Source organism: Rissa tridactyla, chromosome 3, assembly GCF_028500815.1.
Source record: "Rissa tridactyla isolate bRisTri1 chromosome 3, bRisTri1.patW.cur.20221130, whole genome shotgun sequence".
Classification (NCBI taxonomy): domain Eukaryota; kingdom Metazoa; phylum Chordata; class Aves; order Charadriiformes; family Laridae; genus Rissa; species Rissa tridactyla.
The window spans coordinates 36129045-36145003 of record NC_071468.1 but is presented as its reverse complement, the minus strand read 5'-3'; positions in this window follow the sequence as shown (position 1 = coordinate 36145003).

The window sequence follows — 15959 nt, the reverse complement described above, 5'->3', positions numbered from 1 at the left end:
GCCTTAGTGGCCTTTGGATTTTAGTTTAGTTAGCATATGTAAAGAAAATATTTCACAGTTTTCACTCTGCATCATCTTCTCATCCTAGTTTAGGCCTTTGTGTATGACTTGTTATTTATATGATATCTAAGGAAAAAGACAGCTCTTACGAAGCTAAAGGAAATGTTTTTATGCATGTATCAGAAAAGATGATTTGCTCTTTGCTTTCTTGTTAAAATACTAGTTCGCCATTCATATGATCATTCTGCATACTAAGTCCTCTGCCCAAAGTCAGTTTTATCATAAAATCATAGAAATGCTGACCAGGAGGGACAGCGGGAGGTCATGGCCCCCCTCTTCTTCGGCTAGCTCCCTCAACAGCTACTGCTACTCATGGAATACGTGATCTGGGTTCCCTACCATCACGATACTTTAGACTCTCTGCTTCAAGGTAATTGCTTTCTCCCTTTTGTCTCTAGTCCCAGTTATGTAGTGATGTTACCATGGATACCCTGCGTTTATAGCTTACTTCAGTTACAAGACATAATTTGTGCATTTTAATTTACTCAAAACCAAAACCATTTTACAATAGGTGAAGAAAATGAGGAGGAAAACTGAGCATCGGTCCTGTTTTACTTTGAAAAGGCTGGCCGTTTCCAGTTTATCTCATACTTGCAGTAAAACCATTAATCATCGTAAACTCATTTTGTCTAAAAGCAGAGGTAATATATTTTTCCATGTAAATCATTACATTGCCATGACAGAATGATGTCAGACAATCTAAATAGGTGATCTAATAAATTTGCCTTTTGGAACATTGTTTAGCATTAAGGTTACTGGGGGGGCAGGGCATGATTGATGTCAGCTGCTGGTAAGAAAAATTTGGTTTTCATTTTCATAAAATAGACCTAAATACTATATTGACACAGACACACTTTTACAGACTGAGAAAATATACCCATAACTTAATACTGGAGCAGTAAGAGCCCAAGACCATTCTAGAATAAAAATCCAACTCCAGTTAATAGTAAGATTTTCTGAAACTTGTAAGAGACCGTTAAAATAAAAATTAACTTTGCAAGTTGCATAATATCATTCCTCTTTTTAAGGACAATTTTTGAGCAATAATTCAGCCCTTCATGATACCATTTGTACATGTACATATAGTTGAATACACAGATTCTTTTAACTGAAAATAGCTTTGCATCTAATATGGTTATATGAATTCTGTAAGAATTCTCAAACAATTAAACAGAAGTACAGGAAACAAATAGAATTTTATTTCTCCCCCCTAAAAGCAACCAACCTTGCCTGAATTGCAGTCTATACCTTAACCAAAATGCAACTATTTACTGAAATCCTACAAAAGCATGGTAGAATAAATACATATGTGGCATCATGGAAAACAGAAGGATAAGATCTCTCCAAGTCAAGCCTTGGAAGAAATTACTGACTTTGGTTTGGTTCAAACCATTCTTTTTTCTATTTGCTCTTTTTTTTTGGCGGGGGGCGGGGGGGGGAAATAGATCAAAAAACTATGTTTCACATAGCTTTAATCCCTACTCCTTACTGCAGCAGTGGGTATGTATGCTCAGTAACCGCAGCCCTGCTGGGTAAGGCATAGCAATTCTCTTTCCGCACAGTTGCTGTAATCAGAGGTGTGCTACAGCCCACACAGGCCGGCTGCAATGAAAGAAGCGAGTCCCCTTTAGAACAGCTATTTCATATAGAGATAAAACATAAAGCTGGATATCCCCTCAGCATTTATCCAGCTCTTAAAATGGGGTTCACAGCCTCCACTGAGCACCATGGTTGCAGCTCTGTCAGCTTTCTGATCAGCTCCTTGGAAGCCAGCTTTTTGCACATAAGACTTTTAGATCTTCACTTACAAATTACACACCCCACAGAAACAAATACCATCTTGTAGAACACCTGGGCTGGGCAAAAGAGAACTAACACTTAAAAATATGGATTGGTTCATTATTTGTTTCTTTTCACCTTCAAATTATACTTCAACACCTGACTCCAAAGGAGAAGCAATTTTGTCAGGGCAGTTTATTTCTGTAAAGCAGTTAAGCAGGTTTGATAATTAGCACAAATGTTTTAATTATCCATTTCATCCTGAAGGATAGTACACAGCTGTGTGAGACGATAGGAATGAGGGAATGATGGGATGAACTGTGGGAATGAGGATGGTCCCCTTTTCCTCAGTTCAGACCTGCACTCCTACAGCTCAGCTACCAGATGGGCTCCAATGCTTATCTGACCAGTGCTATCACTGTGACAGTGTCGTCCTTAACTTGACAAAAAGCGGCCTGTACAAAGAGGAACCTGTCAGGAACTGGGTCCTGCCAAGGAAAAGGTCTCCTGGGTATCAGAGCAACCTCCAAGGAAGGGGCAAGGCAGTGAGCTGTTTGGCCAGCTCGGCTGCTCACGCAAGTACAGCTTCAGCTCTTCTACCATGCTAATTTTTAAACTTACCTTGTAACTGTCAGCTTCCTTCTCTGTAAAAAAAAAAAATAAATAAAAAAACTCTATTTATAGATTTCAATAGATCCTTAAAGTAATTTGATTCATTACAATAGGACAGTTTCTTGGTGGATTCAACCTAGTCTTTTCACCAGTGATGTTTGTTCATTTTTATTCAGCTTGATTAGCTCATCAATTTTAAATTCTTCTAGAGGTGCTCTGAAATACATCTTTAGGGGAAGACTTATCATTAATATGCCCTTGCACCAGGAAAACCTGTAGTACATAGTACAGGGGAAAAAAAAAAAACAAGACACATAAAAATCCAAACAATACATCACCAGTAAAGAATCTTCATCAATACACATAAGAAACGCAAACAGAAATCTTTCCTTTTCCATACGTCTGCATACTGTCCAGGCATCCTTCTGCCTCTCACATGACACATCAAAATAAAAACCAACCACCTCAGGGACAATAAATCTTCCCCCCTCCTTCTGCTCTTATCCTTCATAAAAAGAGAGACTGCATTTCTGTAGTTGTATCTATGTGTGAGCCCACTGATGATGACAGAAAACCAAAATCAAATAAAATAATTCTGCTTTGTTTGACAGGGATGACATGGTCCCTTTCCTTCTGATGTGCTTTGGTAAGCTTCACTGGTTTGTCTATACTGATATGGGAGAAGGGAAAGGAACTAGATTAATGTGCAATATCACGTGCTTTGGATTATCTATAGCTGCATATTGGGTCAGTGGCATCTTGGAGGATGCCACCTTAACTAAGAACAACCCTTGCTAGCAATCAGTCAGGATAGCGTAACTCCCAAAACGGAATTTTTACTGCCGACTCTCAAGAGATGCAACACAGAATTGCATCCAAAAAACATTCACTAAAACAAGTATGATTTCCTCTCACGAAAACATTTTAATCACAAACACTGTGTTCTCAAGTGCTGTTTCCCTGTGTGACCCTTTATTGATTAATAGATTTTTTCATTCATTTATCTCGTTCTCACTGCAAAAACTTTTCCAGTGTTTGCGTTGTTCTTTCCATTGCTAATGCAAAGCTTGACTTCTTTCTTTAAAAAATGGTCCCTTCTGGTAATGTGAGGTCCTTCGCTCCAGATTATTTAAGTAGTGGTGAGTACTTACCTCATACTTGGATGCCTAACTCCTACAGTATTTCCTAGGTTAACAGTAAAAATGTCACCATTTTTTCCTAAAACGGCAGCCTAAATAATCGTGTTCCATCTAAATTATTTTGCAAGCTCTCCACCTTTCTGCCCCTTTTAAGAAAAAAATATAAAATGGAATTCAGTAATCAAAACAGTGATTTACTTGAGCAATATGTTAACGTAATGTTTAAATGACACTGACAATAGTAATACAGATGAAAAGGGAAAGGTATGCACACGTTCTCCATATCGTGTTCAACTTAGGAACGGGCTGCAGATGACAACCTTCTATTTACTTCAAGAAAACTGAGGATTCATATTTTTGTAGTCCTTGATGTTGATAAAGGTAGTATATTTTAAAATTCATACTGAGGCGCATTATCATTAAAATGATGTTAAAAGCTGACAAATTAAACCTGCCAGCTATGGATATATTAAATTCCCTGTAATTCCCTTAATCTACTACATGCTGAAACCAACTACGTTTTTTTTTTGAAACTCATAGTGCTTTGGTGTGCAGATGTGTCTCACTCTAATAATTTTCTGCAAGGTGCACTGCAGCAAGCCAAAGAATAGCATTAACCAATTCACAAAACTGTTGTACGCAGCATTTGCTAAAGTAAAACTTCTCTTTCCTCTGTTTTTGACATCCCAGTGATAGTACTGCAGAACTGCTCTAACCACTGCACTTACAGGTGACAACATACTGATAGCTTATTTAAATTCTGCAAGGGCACCATCTGCCCCGTATTTGAGCTATGAGGCTGAAATGCTCTTTATTCCAAGACAACCAAGAAGTCTTTTGGAGAAAAGGATGTAAATTGTGTGTGGGAGGAAAGAACATGGACTAGGTTTCATTTGCTTGGAAAATTCCTATTGCACTCTAAAGAAACAAAGCAGACTTCAAAATACTCTCGACCAGCCACTGAACCACATCTTGTCCAGATGCTTAACCTCTACCAGCAATGCTGCCACAATTTACCAGGGTTCTTCCATAACATAACTCTCAGCATCAAATGCTACCATTAATAATGGTTTTCCTTGTCAGTAACAATAACGTATCAGACTTCTTACATGTCCACCCACTCCTCTCATTCATCACCTCCTGAACAAGATACTAGTGCTCTTAATATGCATGTATGTAAATCGGTACAGCCTGATCCCTCACTCAGCTAGCAACATCCATTTCCATTGCCCGTTTACCCTTTGCTCCACAAACACATTCATGCTATCCTTCACACTGCATTATGAACAAAATAAAGAAAAAACCTCCCAGGCTTGTCTGCAATGCCACTTCTCGACACTCTTTTTCTCATTCTTTTCAATATCTACCGTGACAGCTCCTGCAATGTACTGATTGTATACGCATAGAGGGTTTGCAGCAATTCCCGTTATTTATGTAGTATTCAGATCTTCTTATGAAAAAGATAAAATCAGACAAGATGCAGCTGTTCACACAGCTGGCTTATGAAAACTTTATTTTCTCTGCCTCTTACTACATAAGCTTTCCACAGCATCTCCAAGCACATCTTACAACTGCTCTTACCTTCCCATCTTGAACACTGAAAGAGTTCTTTTCAGGGCCCCTGGTGCACTAATAGGCCTTAACAGCCTCACCTGGGGCCTCCACCACACCTCTGATCATGTCCCAGGAGCTCTATTTAAGCCAGCCCAGGGCCACTAGCCTCAGCTAAGCTGTCACAGTGTTAGTTTCCAGCTCTGTTATGGCCACGGACCCTGTTGATCCCAGCCCCTGGGTTGGCTTGACCTCAGACCTGCCTCCTCACTGTGAGTCTGCATGATGATCTGGGCTCGGCTGAACCTGACCACAGCCACCTTCTGCTGTGATTAAGATTTTTAGGCCTTGTATTTTAATACAGTTCATTTAAAAATAAGACAATTATCCTGGGCGAATGAGTAAGCAAAGCAGTTCCAATGCAGTACTTAATTTAGACTACTATTTCTCTGGAAATGGGCGAACTACTTAATAGTTTGTTTAGTGACTGGCACAGCAGGGTCTGTGAGAGGTGCTACCCTAATATAAATAAATAATAATGCAACTTTGGAAATTCAAAAAGAAAGGACCTCATCCTTCATTTATGTGAGCTTGAAAACCGTTATTGAAGTGTTCTCTATTCAAAAACCTGTATCTACAAATATGAAAAATTGCAAGCACTCTATTATGTGAGTACTTTCTTTGTAGGCAAGGCTCTAACTGAACCGACAACAGCAGGGGAAAAACTGTTTTCTTACATTCGGTGAACGCAGACGAATCACTTCTAAGAGAAGTCATTCTTGGTTTTATTTCATCCTGTGGCTTCATCCAAGCTACCTGCAGCTTGAAGATTATCCTGTGCTGAACTTGCCAAGTTTCTCACATTTGTAATCTACAAGCTGCCAGAATTATACATAAACCCAATGCCTCATGCCATACAAAAATATTTATCAAAAAGACATCTCTTTCACTTTTCGACTAGTGATTTGAATACAAAAACTGTAAGAAAATTTAAAGGGAGGTATTCCACCTAAGAAATCTGTAAAATTTTCCAAGGGCGGATATCTGACTACAGTAGCACTGAAGCATTTGCTGCAGAAAAAACCTACAGACTGCTGCTGCATTAGCACACAAAGCAGTAAGCTTTAGCACTGACTTTATTTAAATTTTAATTTCAATTATATTTTACTTCATCTTCAAAAAGTCACACATTACAGAAGCTGTGAATTCACTCATGGCTAGGGAAATTACAAAGACTGCAGAAGTACTAGGAGATCATTATTTCTGGGAACTGATCCTTTTTCTGTGTCTCAGATTATTCTTTCATCTTGAATTGTATTCAAACACATACATGAGCAAGGGATCTATCTCACTTCTAGTTCTGGTGTATAGATAAACATCATTAGGATGGAAAAAAAAAGATCAGAACAGGGATAGCTGGGTTTTGGTGTGGTTTTTGTTTGTTTGGTTTTTTTTTTTTAAAGAACCAAGAAGATGGACAGCTAACTCATCTTCTAGTCATATTCAGCAAACAATTTTTCTATGAATCCTCAAGAACCTGGAGATTTCCATGATATATCCTTTTCAGCAGTTACATTTGGACTGCTGCTTTTTGCTGTATGAAGGACAATGAGGAGGAAAGCTTGGCTGGCCCCAAGCTTTTGGTGGGTTCATTCAGAAGAGAAGTTCTGAATGTCACCTACAATCATGCTTGCTATGAAAGCTAAATTTCACATTCCCTTGGGTTAAAATGTGAAGCCAGCTACAAACTGCTTTAGGATTCCTGCAAGTTATACAAATGAATGAACTAGTAGTAACATCTTATTTATGTTTGCTAATTTGGCTTTAGGTTTCTTTAAAGAAAAGCAACGAGACAGAATGTTTTATATTTGATTTCCACTGTCAGCATAGCTCTGATGCCTGAGATAATGTTTGGTAAAGAAATGTTCAAAGGAAACTGATTATTTCTGATGGGCTTGAATCTGTTACCATTGCTGCAAATTACTAACCCTTTTTTTTGTTGTGTTTTTTTTTTTTTAATTAAAGTACGATTACCTTCAAAAAAGAAAATTCTGGCTTCAAACACTCATCCTGAGACTGAGGTCCTACCCTCCCTGACAGCATTTTAAAAATTTTAACTTAGAATTTTGACCTCTTACACAGTGAGGAACAGGAATGCCTTGCTTAAACTGTTTCAAAAATTCACAGCTGTTTTCCTGGGCCCAGACAAAGCATTAAACGTGAAAAGGAAGTGGCCAGTGCTGCTGCAGCTGGGAACCATGAAGGTGCCTGTGTGGCAGCAGGAACTCTGGCAGCAGCTTTTGATTTCATTGAAATGTATAGAACCTAATGGCAAGATTCAGCTGTTTTCTGCAAGGGCAGGTGCAGCAAGAGTATTTTAATGAGAAATTTCATTTTTTCCCAAATTTTTTAGTTTAAATTATAAACTTCGCAAGTCCATGGACAATACTACCTATGTTACTCATAAACGCATTAGGCCCTGCTACCAATCGAAGATATTTCAGTAAGAGTATATGTTGCATGCCAAGAGAAATCAAAAAGACACCAAAAGAAAAATCATTGTCAGCTTTGCAATCCAAGGATTTTGGCAGATCTGACTCAACAGAGAAAATGTAAAGGCCTTTCCCCTTTCATCTCTTCCTCTCACACTTTCTCATTAGCTAGTATTTTTTTTACAACTTTTTTTTCAAGACTGTGCTAGTAACCTGAAGCAAAGCAACAAATCCTCCATGTTAGAAAGTCTGGAACACATTGACAACAGCTAGCATTACAATGACAGACACGGAAAAACTTGACAAAGAAAATCATTGTATATCAGAATCCAATCTTCCTTTCCTTCCACAGAAGACATCAGCATGAGTTACAGTCACAAATTCTGCTTCAGAATTGAAATCTGGAGATTTTAAACTACACCTTTTTATTGATGAAAAGGAGGCTTGAATGTAAACTTGTCATAAAATGAAAGAAAATGATACCGCTAATTGCAATACAGGACAAAAGTGAACTATGACAGTGGTTTGCATTGCCAATGGCAGCAGAATTTAGCCTAGACGTACATGGATACTATGACACTGGAAAAACAGTAATAGGTTTAAGTACAAAAGCTGCATTAAACAAAGAGAAATTAAGAGATAGAAAAATTTACTGGGAAAAGTAAAGTGTTTCCAAATTTGTGTGCTGTGTGCAGAAATTTTAAGGATCACGGTGATATGAGTAAATTAGGAGTTTTGCATACACAAGAGTTAGTGAAGCCTGGCTTCCAGCTGATTTGTGTCTCAGCTGACTGCAAGATGCAATTCTAGCTTTTTCTGCTCTCAGGGCATTTAATGGTACTCCCCTCCCCCCCCCTGAAGTTGAGGTCTCTGTTACATAATAATACAAAAGTTTTCATGCAGGAGCTGGGGCTGTTTGTTATATTTCTCTTCTCCTTTGCTACCCAGCTTTTTCACAAACCTAGAAAAAAACTTAATAATCTTTTGAGACAAGGTATGCCTCTGTTCAAGTTTGGCTGAACGTGGCCAGTGGGTTCTGAATGTACTAAATGAGGACAGTCAGCAAGACCAGACTGTGTAGATCTGTTTTCCCATGGAAATCAGACTAGGAAAAACAGTCATAGAGGAGCTGGATAGTTTCTTTCTGCTCCCTTATGTTAAATGCTCTGTTTATTTTCAATCATATGTAGGACTTAGATATTGGTATTATCCCATTATTGGGATTTGTTAATACATTTTTATGTATCACCATCATCCAATAGACTGTAAAGTCTATTTATTTAGGCAGTGAGTCTGAACACTCTGTTATTAGTCCAAGCTTCTGGCAGGATCTTTTCCTGGAGGTTAAATGGCATCTTTCCAAATTGCACCTTGGCAGAGACTTTGACTGTGCTTAGACCCATGGGATTTTGCTATTTTTGTATTTTTAAGTCATTAAGCAACAATAAAATCTTTATAATATCTAATGCCTTGAATTTTACAACAATTATTCCAGTACTATGATGATAACATAATTTATAATGTCTTTTAAATTTTGCTCCCACAGGCTGCATTACCTTCCAGCTTATGCGTCAACAATCTCAAGGCTTTACATTGCGACAACAGGTATTCTGTACGTTCTCAGTGTGGGACCTTCCTACAGCAGTAGGAAGTGCATTTTGATACTAGTCCTTACCATAAACAGGACACTAGTCCTAGTCCTAGGACACTAGTATTGTGATACTAGTCTTTACCATAAATAATATCAGAAATATAGTAACTGTTATAGACTTTTTAAGCTTGATTGCAAAGGTTGAAATAATGCAATAATATCTAAGACTACATGAAATATCTGTATACATGCTAAGGCAAGACAGTTTTGATTTATAGCAACTTTATAGCAAATTCAAAAAATAATTCTATGTAACACAGGTGACAAAGAATTACATTTTCAAGTCAAGGGTTCAAAAGCCATCTGCTGAAATAAGCCCCTCCTCTCCCACAAATGTCCCCTGTGCAAGTCTGAAACCGTTAAAAGATTCTGTATTTGGAGTTTAAGTCTGAAGATACTTACAAACATTTAAAATTAGCTATTTCCAACGGCACTGAAACAGAAATGTACTATATAGTAAGCTAATAAATATGAAGCTTCCCTGCTATTAGGCTTATGCACTTCAGTGCAGAGACAGAAGATGAGGTTTGGAATACCTGAACACTTGGCCATTAAAGTAAACAGGGGACACATTCAAAACTCAGTTCATTTGTCAACCTGACAGCAGCTGGAAGATTTCTGCATGCAAAATATACGAGCATCTGGCTATCAAGAATATTTAAGACCCTATCTATTGATCTCTTTCATCTGCTTAAATTAATTCAAGATGTTATGATGCCAAAAAACAGTGATTAAAGATCCCACGCGTATAAAATTCAAACCCCAATAAGCAGTAAAGAGATGATACAAATACTACTAAACAAAACCAGCAGTGGAGTTCCCAAATAACTGATTGAAAACCTGGAAAGACCAGAAACTTGACTGCCAGAAATGGAGGACGGTAAGGCTTATTAAAAAAAAGAGGGAGAGAGAATACATTTTGTGACTTTGTCAAGAAAGTTTGTAGGGAGAAAATCATTGTAAGGAGAGAAAGATAAGGAACTAGAAGATGGGAAAATGTGTTTGTGATTCTACTACAGGTTTAAAAAAAAAAAAAGATCAAGACACAATACTACTTCAGAGTATAAGTTACTTCAATGTAACTTCTCTAACAAGAACCTATAGTCTCTGCGAAACTCTGGTTTCACGTACTAAATTCCTGCAGCAGATTCATTTAAGTTAGAAACTGCAGGGCTTCACAACATAAACGTACATATGTTGCTACACTAACTAGGCGACTTGAAGATACAAGCCTTATCTTACTTTTATTTATTCATTTTTAAGAGAGCAGGGCAAAAATCAAGTCCCCAACACCTACTTTTATTCTTCCAGAAACAACTTAACTATAGCAAGGACACCATCTTTATCCTGTACCTTTCTTCCCTTTTTAGTACCAGGATAGAAATTTTATGGCTTGAAAATGAGACGTAAATAGAAATAGCTATTATTCTATGTCAGAAGCAAAGAGATGACATTAGAGGAGAATCTGTTCATACTAGAAGCCAGACCAAATTAAGTCTTGACCTGTACCACACTGTGATGCTATCAGAATCTGGCTCCATGCCAGTTAGTCTCAATGTCGCCTCTGCAATCTAAATTTGGCTATTAAAAAAATATACTTACCTATAGAAAAGAAGGAAAGCGACACACAGTTGTTGGTAACCTTTCTAAGTTTACAGAAAATAAAGCATTATTTTAGAAGCTGAAACACCTAATGCCATTACAACGGAATAATACGTAACTTTAAAAAACACCAATAAAAGAGCAGCAGCAATTTCCAATAAAAGCTGTATTTCTACCTAGTCTTTCTAAGGTCATGCATGTGTCATTCCCACAATGAGACTTACTATTCATTTTGGGCTCCACCTGGGTGCAGAGTGGGGACTGAGATAATGAGCTAAAAGAGGAGAGCAAAGGAAGAGGAGAAGGAAGAAGTTGTTCATGGCGGGTTTTTTTTTGTTTTGTTGTTATGGTTTTTTTGAGAAGCATTTGACTAAATGCTTTGAATCATTTGTCTACAATCATTAGACTAAAAAGTATTGAAGTATGATAGAGCAGCACTGCAAATGGAATGCATAGTTTTAAACAACACACATGCTTTCTTAACAGATCACAACCATCTATGGAAAGATCTCATCTCGCTTTTCCTGACTACACCTTCAACAGAGCAGACCAGAAAAGCTCTGTACTGATAAAAGTTGTTTCTATGCTGCAGAAAGTTGTTTTGCTGCTGCAAAGTGTATTTCGTAGCCATCACATGTGAATGCAACCTTCTCCCATCAAGGTGATTCAAGGTTCAGAGAAAAATTTGAGACAAAAATCACAAGGGAAAAGCTTCATCAGGGAGGTCAGGAGATCATTTAGGCAAAATTCCCACCCTTTGAAGACCACAAAAGTCTGAACGCGTGTGCTGAACATCCTGCACACCCTCTTTTGCAGCTATTACAAATGGGATGACTATCATGAACTCTCCTAAGGCTTCTCTTTTTTTGACTAAATACCATCCTAACTCTTTTCTCATAGGTTAATTCATAAAGAAATGAGCAAAATTTGAGAAAGAAACCAGAGAGAAGTTGAGAATTACTGATTAACAGAAAAAATAAAGCTAAGAAATTTAAGTGAAATATTCTGGTTCCCTAACTCTTTAGCCACCGTCAGAAAAAAAAAAAAACAAACAGCAAAAAAACCCCAACAACAAGAAAACAAAAACACCTGTCCCTAAGGTTCAAGAAATCTTAATGAATTTATCTCTGAGCATTCAGAGACCCTGTGTTGACACATTTACTTAATTCCATTGACGAAATTTTAAGTTATCATACTTGATTTCTGTAACTTAAAAAATACTCATTAAAATGTGAACATAAATGTATAAATGCATTTTCACCACTCCAAAAAGCTCCTGCTGGAAAAACAAATTTGTAAATGGGTTCTAAAAAGGATTATTTGACAATAAGGGAAAAACCTAGCTAAACAGTTTTACAAAGTTTAACTGCATTAAAGGTTGAAATGGCATGTGAGCACCCAGCATGGGAACGATGACTTGGCCCTCAGCCTTAGAATTACTGCCAACTCCAAAGGAAAACTTGAATCGAATAACCTAAGCTTCAATTTCCTGGATAAAAAAAGGCAAAGCATGGGTTCATAAAGTTTAAAAAAAAATAAAAAATGAAAATCTGGACAAGAAGATTTGAGAATATTATCAAGACACAGGTAGCAGCAGAGACCCAAAACCTATTCCTTGTAAGTTCTAAGAAAAGATTATTTATTCAGGAGGGCACTATCACTATGCCTCTTTGGCCTGATCTCTCCTCATCTTGTGCGAGCTTATCAATTTTTAGAAGAAAATCCTGTAGGACTTTTGCCAGACATCAAGAGTCATATGCTTTTAGCTTGAGTGTGCTGACAAGAATTTGGCGGTAATACTAACATACACCTGAAAAGTCCTTGCGAACAATGCAGTGAGTAACAATTCTAATGACTTTGTGGAAGGACAGATCAGCCACTGTGTCAAGGTTATAGAAGATGATAACCAAGTGTTAAGGCAGGAGCACTCAAATTCTGGAATTGTCTGGAAATGACAGAGATTCAATTGTTCTAGTAAATCTAATCTAGATAATCACTTGTGCAATATTTATGAGAAATTAATATTTTACAGTATTTTTCAAATGTGACTTTGAATAACATGGAGCATCGCTGAGGGTGCTGTTGGTCCTCCAAAGTTTGAGGTAGGCAAAACCAACTGCAAATGTTAGAAGTTGCAAAGAAGAAGGTTCTAGCAAAATAAATAACTAGATTATAGTGGAGGGAAGTGGATGGAGAGAGAATAATCACAGTTAAAACACCAGTAGGTCTGGCCTAGGCACATGGAATTGAGGATGACTTTAAAATTCCTGTAGCAGCAGCTTTTACAAACAGCAGCTCATTGTTAAAAATGTCATAATAAGTGTCTGTGCTAATAATAATTACTTTAAACTTACCAAATCTTTTTATTTTTACAGGTAGCATTTTTTGGTAGTCCACAACGAGATCATCTGTTTCAAGAGGCTTTAGGAAAAAAAAACCTGCAACAGAAGACAAATACTGCATCAAAACAGCAGCACAGGTATCTTGCAAGATGACATTAAATGTGCTAGTTCAGATAACACAGCAGCACAACACTTCACATGGATAACTTTCTTGCGCTCTTGGAAAAAAGTTAAAGGTTATTCTCTGAAAACTCAGAAGGTTTGATTATCTACTTCCTGCTTAGAAATAGTAAGCAGCACTATGCTAAAATCTTGAATCAGCACTACACAGTACTGTAAAAAGCTTCCTTCCCTTTGAGCCAACTGGCAGAAGCAGTCCTTAAATGCAAACAAAACCTGTTGACTATTCTTTGAGAAATATATGTATATTCTTCAAGTCACTTAGGGAAGTATTAAGCAGCAGACTTCAGTAAGTCTGTGGCAAATGGCAACTTAAAAACAATCAAAACCATCTTTTACATCAGCAGTAACAATCGGTCCGCTGTCAGTCAGGAGTGCACTAATTCCTGCTGGTGTTACTCCTGCCCACACACCTGCTTTAGTTTCCAGGTGCCTCCAGAACTGAATAGTAGCGGGGGAAAAAAACCACACATCTGGGGAACTGGCAGCGGTGACAAAGACAGTAAAATATTCCTAATTTGTGTTACGTAATTATATTTGCCAACTATTTATCCCCAGAAAATTTTACTTTACCAGTTTTCCCTGAAAATAAAACCAAGAAAATCTCACAACAGGAATCTTTATTTTAATGTTATCAACAGACCGTGCAGATTTTTAATTTGTTTACTAAATTCTTAGTTGCATTTTGTCAGATATTCTGACAAAAAGGGGGAGGGGGAGAGTGCGGTGTGATGGTGAAAAGGAGTGTTATTTTACATTTTAGTTGGACCTCACTTAAGAATTTATCCATTTAATTATGGAAAATCTTTGTTCATTTAATAAGATCTATTACTTCGAAGGTAAAGCAATTTGTTACTGTGAAAGTTATATTTAAACACAGAGAATTAGCCTAATTCCTTACTATTACATTTTTCATATGGAATCACAATTCTATTGCTACACACACACAGAGTAAGCAAGTAAAATTGTTTTGATGTCGGGCATTTTACTTTTTAACAGTGAATTTAATAAAATAAACGTCAGGAATTTAATGATTTTTCTAACACAGTGCATAGAAACTGAATTATTTACTATTTTTTAAGAATTTCTGTAACATATTACTTCCAGGATGAACATTCATTTTTGGTTTGCAGTTTCTGGAACTGACAGTGAGTTGATATCTATTAACTATATAAATTTCTATCAACTTTCTTGTCAAAACTGATGTAAATATAATTGATTGTTTCGGCTCAGAAAATACATTTAACTGCATTTTGGTCTTGTAAATCTGATTAAAATTAAATATGAAATTAGCGGCCTATATATTAAAGCCCAAACAGGCAACAACCTATTACAGCCATCTAAATAAAAAGCTGCATTAAGCCTTCCTAAAGTTTTTACAATTATGTTAGAGATGAAAGCATAACGAAAAGACTTTTAATTTTTGAAGAATAACAAACTAAGGTTGACAAATACTCTATTTCGTGATACTACACACTGCACCCAATAGCAAAATGAATTACAACCTTGACAGTACAGTCAGCTTGAGAACATTCATCTTTTCATATCAAGAGTTTGTCCCCTGCAGTGACGGCCTTCTGGTTTCTGACTTGATTACCTTCAAGTTTCAGCAGCAGCTCTGAGAGAACATTTTTATTGTTTCAACTGTTTCATCCAATTTTGAAGGAGTGGGAAGGCATGGCATTTCTCCCCCCCCCCCCTTCTGATGTACATACACATAGAATCATCATAGAGTGGTTCGGGTTGGAAGGGACCTTAAAGATCACCTAGTTCCAAGCCCCTGCCCTGGGCAGGGACACCTCCCACTAGACCAGGCTGCTCAAAGCCCCATCCAGCCTGGCCTTGAACACTTCCATGACAAAAGCGAAGGGCTCAGAAACGATGGGACAGAATTAGGTCCCTATGGGTGCCTGGACAGGGTCTGAAATAAATACAAGGACAGGCCAAACTACTGTCCTCGCCCCCTTTTGTATCTTATTAAGACAATTCAACGACCTGTTTGTGTCCAAACCACCTGCAGGCAGGCGGGTACCTAGACCGTATCTATTTAAAAGGAATCCTTACTGGTTACTTCATGTTTTCTCTCGTAATCTGCTTTAGATCTGAAACACTATCATTTTTCTCACCTAGGCACCTGAATATTTGGGTTTACGCGTTCTAAACTCTGATCCTGCGCCAGCGTCGCCCGAGAGAAAACACGACGGAGGCGCCGCCGGGTTAGCAGGGAAACCGAGCTCGTACGGACAGACGCACTGACGCTCCCCTCACGCCAGCCGGCCCAGGTGCTCCCGGCGCCGCCCCCGCTACCAGGCCCGGCCCGACCCGCCCCGCCCGGAGGGCTGGGGCGCCTCAAGCAGCACCGGCCGCTCTCCCTGAGGATCTCACAGAGGATTCTCCACATGGACACACACAGGCACACGCTATGCACACATGTGCCCGCCTCTGCCCACGCTGACCCCACACGCTCTCGTTTCGGGAGGGGGAAGCTCTCCACCTCCCTGACAGAAGCGCGGGGTGGGTGGGTGAGTGTCTACGCGCGCGCGACCGGGCC